Source organism: Pygoscelis adeliae, unplaced genomic scaffold (assembly GCF_000699105.1).
Source record: "Pygoscelis adeliae isolate BGI_AS28 unplaced genomic scaffold, ASM69910v1 Scaffold523, whole genome shotgun sequence".
In the NCBI taxonomy this organism is placed as follows: Eukaryota; Metazoa; Chordata; class Aves; order Sphenisciformes; family Spheniscidae; genus Pygoscelis; species Pygoscelis adeliae.
The window spans coordinates 75673-81755 of NW_008824539.1; positions in this window are offsets into that span (position 1 = coordinate 75673).

Genomic DNA, 6083 nt, shown 5'->3' on the forward strand with positions numbered 1-6083 from the left:
GGCCAGAGGAAGAGGCAGAGCAGCACCATTCTTTGCATTGGCAGCCTGGAATTCCACCAGCTAAAGCAGAATAGCAAACTGCAAACAAACACCAGGCAAGGGAAATGAGTTATCATTTTAACTGTTCACCTATTTGAAAGTTGACTGGAAAGCCTAAACATAATGGATATTCTTGGAGGTTTTTTATTATTGTTTTATTTCAACATGATACAGCTGTATTGTTATCAGGATTTCTACTTTTCATGGCCATCCAATTTCCCACCTGACCCATGCATTGTAACATCAACATGCAGGACACTAGATTAATTTAACCTCTCTGTCTTCCCCCCCCTCCAGTTCTTAACAGTGAAAATAATAGTGTTTACCTATGGGGTTGTGCAGATAACTAATTATTTCAGGCTTGTAAAACCCTTTACCCTTTGAAGATTAACATGCTCATAGGTACCAAGCGCTCAGACAGAAAAGCTGTTTGTATATGCGATGTGATGCTTCTGAAAAATGGCATTTCCCTTCAGTGAAGGCAACTCTGAGAAGGTCACTTTGATTTTATGATCTTCTTCACCTTCTTTTATTGGATCACAAGGCTGGAGGGCTTTCCAAGAGGTCACCATCCACTCAGTACCAGCTTATGTCTTCCAGTACAGGCTGGATGTGCTCTGGGGAGATGTTTCTGGACTCTCAGCAGCTCATCCATATCTTTCTGGGAGTGGCTACACCAAACTGGACCCAATCATCCAGCTGACACCTCCTTGATTCCTTGATGCTGTAATATTCTACAGATTTAAATACCTGAAAGAAAGAAGATTTTAAAGTCAAGTTTCTCCATATTAAAACTTACTGAGCTCCTGGCAGTTTTGAAGATAATGGGATTTCATGTTGCTTCTAATTACAGCAATATTTCCTGTTATTCCACCCTAATTGGAACATTAGCTGCATATTTTAATAGCATCTTAATCAACACGGAATTAACACTGTTATTTTAATAGTCATTACAATAACCAAAGTAATAGTTTCCAGGAAGCGTCCACCCAAATTTCCTAACTTTCTAAATAGGGGTGCAAATTCAACACCATTTAAAGTAAGACATGTTTTTCCAGGAACAAGGGATTTATATTTGTGCACACACACAGGCTATGCAGTCAAGTATTCTGTGTATCATCTTTCAGAAAAAGTTGGCAGAAAAAATAAGTCATCAGTGGACAAAAGCCAGGCAAACTAACTGAAAGGTGATATTTATATTTGACTTATGGGATCAGATTCCACTATGAATTCCAACCTTGCAGTGTGCTCTAGGAAAAAGCCAGCCTCCACCGACATCCTTTTAAAATTTGTGTGCTTCAGCAGCAATCGCAGTAAACAGTTTCTTTCCCCCTAGCTCCAGCTGTTCCCGGCCCTGTGCTTCAGCAAGATGGTCTTCCAGGTGGACCAACACAACTGGTTTGGAGACATGCTAAGACACATCTCGGTGAACTGATTTGAGTTAAAGTTATCTTCCCATTCTCCTTTCTCCTCTGCTTTTTTTGCAGGTTTTTTATTCAGCTGTATCATTTTCCCAGTGCATTTTACTGTGCTGCACCACAGACAGGTGGATAGGTGTGTTAGCATATCTGGGAGGAATGATGCTCTCGGTCATTAAATGATCCCCAGATCATTAAAACACAGGCTCAGACTGTGCTTAAATCGCACCCTGTTATTTATTATTGCTATGATTATTATTATTTAGGCTTTGGACAGCAGTACCACTTTAGAAAGCTACCTTTTTGACCATTAGAGACAATAAAGAAAATCATAAAATAACACTGAAAGAATTTGAGGAAATACACTCGTTGTTTCTAAAAAGAATAATTTAAATAGAATTCTTCCACATTACTTTTGCTTGTTTTATTATTAATTCCTGCGTTGGAATAAATCATGAACTCTCAAAAAAAAAACCCAAAACCAACTTTCTGAAAAAACAGTAGTTCTTTCCAAGACAGCTACAAGCTTCAGTTGTGAATTTAGATCTCCTAGGCAAAGTGCTGTACATTGAGCTGTACATACACACTTGAGAAACCATCCTGCTCGTCTGTTCACGAAATTAATTCCCATAATTGCTAGAAACTGTTTGAATTGTTCCATATAGCAAGTGTCTTCTCTTAAAAAAAAACAAGTTTATAGGTGCAACAAACGAATCCATACTAGCCTCCTCCCTCCTAAAAACCTCCAGAAGCAAGGCTCTGCAGTTTCACTGTGAAGTAAACAGGATGAGCGCAGTCATGCATAAAAGCATATAGTGCTAAGATGGATTAAGTACCCTGCAGTAAAAAAATGGTCAAATTTTATAGTGAGATAATGATCACGCATGAATTAATGCTCTGAAAAATACATCTCTGAGTACAGCTTTCCATTTTTTAAAGGCATGTATTTAGGACATTGCTCTTGCAGAGAGCCATCTGCAGAACAGCAACAACTGTCTCAGTAAGGAGTTAATTTCAGAGCCTACACAGGACCATAAAAATGCTCATATTCTTGCACCTTTCCAAAACAGGCAAAAGCAAAGGCAGTCCTCAGTTATGTTTAGGTTCTGTATTTTTCAAAATTAGTTCCATTATACTGTGCTAACAGCTTCAGCAGCAGTAGGGGTGATGATACACCAATAAAAGTGCAGCAGGGTTTGTAAGGAGATATCATTTTTTTATTAGACAGATACAGCTGAAATAACTGGATAGCTTTTGTGCACAAGGATCCTTTTTTCAGTTCAGTTTTCCTTAAAATTAGCTTTTTGTGAAGCACTCCAGGCATGTAATCTTTGTGTTCTCTCCTTTAAAGTTGTGGCTCATTACCACTCGGGTCATGGTTAGCTCCCAGACTGGGGAACTGACCTGACTGAATAACAACCACCCCTGGAGTTTTTACTCCCGAAATTATTTGCAGCCAGATCATTTCCTCATATCACTTCACTGTAGTCACACAACACTTCTACTTGTACAGGTCAAATTGACCAGGATTGGGACAGGCTAGAAATAAACGCTTTACTTGGCATTATTTGCCAAAATTCTAATTATAAACATTCAACAGCTATCTTCACATCTGTTGTCACCGAAGGAAAGTCTCCGTTTTTCCCCATGCAATTGCTGCTGGCTGTGCTGATCCCTGGACTAGCTCTGGTGAGCACTGGATCCTTTGCTGAGCTGGCTCAACTCACAAACCCAGCAGAAAGCAGTTCACCTTCTGGAGGATTTTGAGCGTTTTATTTTTGAGGGTTTTTGCCTCCCCGAGATAGCGACTTCAATTACCTTACAAAAGAGACCAGTGCATACTATAGCTATCAGGAGGTTACGAGCCCAACCACTCCCCTTGGGGACAACAAACCACCACATTGACTTGGCTCCTCCTTGTATGACTTTGCCCTCAGTCTGAGGGGTTTTGTAAAACACTGATAAAACACAGTGTAGGGAGGTCTTATAAGAGATTTGATAACATTTTGGCTTCAAGAGAGCAGGTAACAGCTTACCTCAGCCTAACAATAAAAGACAAGTCTGTCACCAAACACAGCAGATGTCCCACGTGTCTCACACACATACTGGTACTAATTTAAGGCTGTATTTCACGGACAAACCCAGGTATGTCAGTGCTTGTGAGCTGGGAGGTTTTTTTCCATGGAAGTAATTAACTCAGAATTACTATTGGAGACAAGGCACAGGGAGTTTTTACCTTGCTCAAACAGGCAAAATAAACTACAGCTCAAGAGCAGGATTGGAGCGAACTCAGCAGGCCAGACTGAACTTAAACCACCTCTGCCTGGTCTCAGCGACGATTTTACGTCTCCATTATGTAAAATATGCCTTATTTGCAATAATCTGTTGTGACTCCAAGGCAATTAAAGAGAAACCCCTATGTTTTTGTGCAGTGACAGCCTGCAGTGGCTACAAACTGAAACTGAAAATTGAGGTTCAAAGCACAGTACAAATGCAGAGAGGCAGGATCACCCAACCAGCATCATGGGGACGAGATGAAGATACCACGGACCTTTTCTGCTTCTGCTTATAAAACGTGAAGAACTGTAACAGAGACATTTTCCTAAGGTCACTGGGAACTTTTGGGTTGCTTTCGGAAAGTGTGGAGCCAAAAAAAAAAATCTCGTTGGTAAAGAAAGGAGACAGGATGGTGCTGTGTAGCCACACGTCATTAGACAGGCTTGATCAGGAATGGCAAGGCACATGCACTCATATGGCAAGTCCAGCAAAATGTAGCTGCCTTTAGGAAAAAAAACCTAGAGCTCTTTTTTTTTAATGCCCATAATGACACTATTGGCCAACGCAGTCGGCGCTGTGAACTGAAACAGCATTTATTTTCTTGTCTGTAACATGGAGGAAATTCTGCTTTTCCTACCATGTCAGTGCTTTAGGATCCTTAAAAGACTGTCCCAAAACAAGTGCAATATGTTTTTATCTCTTTGTCAGCCTGAGTAAAAGCATCTATTAGCTGGTTGTTCTAAGAATCAGCAACAAAATGACAAATTAATCCTTCCCCAAAAGGTTGAGAAGATGGCGTAAAAGCAAAGTGATAGTCATAAAATAACGTACTACTTAAAGCAGTTAAAATTTACTGATGTAATTCCTAATCTCCTGATTTAAATTAATAAAAAAAAATAGGACACTTCTAGTTTAAACCTAGTTTAGCTCATAAGTGAGTTAGTTAAAGCTGAACTGTTCAAATCAGTAATAAGACTACATGGAGATTTATACCGGTTTAACAAAATTGTTTTAAATCTATAACCATTGTTAAGCTAGTGCATAATTTTCATAGCCAACATAGAACTATACGCATTTATTGCTCCTTGGAAAGGGGACATTTTTTATATAACTTTTTTTAAATGAGGGTATATTTACTCATTAGTAAGCGTTTTAGCCTTCTTGATTGCATATATAACTTTGGGGATGTGAAAGCGTGCACATTTTTAATCTGGAGGGACAGTGAAACAAGCACCACTTCCCTGCACACTCAGCCATGCACTGGGCTGCACTCAGAGGCTCATGGCTCTGTGGAGACGCCTCCACCCTTCGACAACACCCGTCCTCTGCAAACAGTCTGTCTGGTTGCTGGACGCGCAAGCTTTTGCATGTCACTTCCACCTTCAGGGGGAATGTTCTGCACTTTTTGCTGATCGCTGATGTGTACAGGGGCTCAAAGGGGGCACAGGTTTTTGGGGTCCACACCCCATGGAGGACCGGTGCTGTGTGGTTTCGCGGTCACGACGCATGGCTGCTGCGGAAACTCTGAGTCACTTTGTGTCGCTAAAACCCGTGGTGGACAAGAGGCCTCGTCTGCCACAGCTGCAAGGCGCTCGCCTGAAGTAACACCAGGGACCAAACCCGCTGGCCTGCCCCTCTCTGCAGGGGACTTCTCCAAGTGCAGAGGCCTGGGGCTGGGTAGCAGGGCAGGGGCTCTGGGCAGGAGGCTGCCCTTTGGGGGGAAGTATGCCCTTTGGGGAGGTAGATGGGCTTTGGGGAAGAGGATGCCCTTTGGGGAGGTAGAAGGGCTTTGGGGAAGACGATGCCCTTTGGGGTGGAGGATTCCCTTTGGAGTGAAGGATATCTGTTGGGGTGAGGGATGCCTTTCGGTGAGGAAGATGGCCTTTGGGGAGGAGGGTGCCCTTTGCAGGAGAGGATGCCCTTTGGGGAGGACGACACCCTTTGGGGAGGAGGCACTTCGGGGAAGAGGGTACCGTTTGGGGAGAAGGACCCCCTTTGGCAATGACACCTCTTGGGGTGGGGAATGCCTTTCAGTGAGAAGGTTGCCCTTTGGGGAGGTGTGTCCCCTTTGCAGGAGAGGATGACCTTTGGGAAGGACACCCTTTGGGGATGAGGACACCCTTTAGGGGCAAAGACACCCTTTAGGGATGAGGACACCCTTTGGGGAAGAGGACACCCTCGCGAGCTGGGTGAGGGCCCATGTCCTTTCACGGCCCTCAGGGGGGACACAGCATGCCCCACCTCTGCCGGAGCTGGGACATACAGACAGACGGACACACCCCGGCCTCCCCCCCGCCCCCCACGACCCACAGCCCGGCTCGGGCCCCGCAGCGGGGGTAGGCGCGGAGG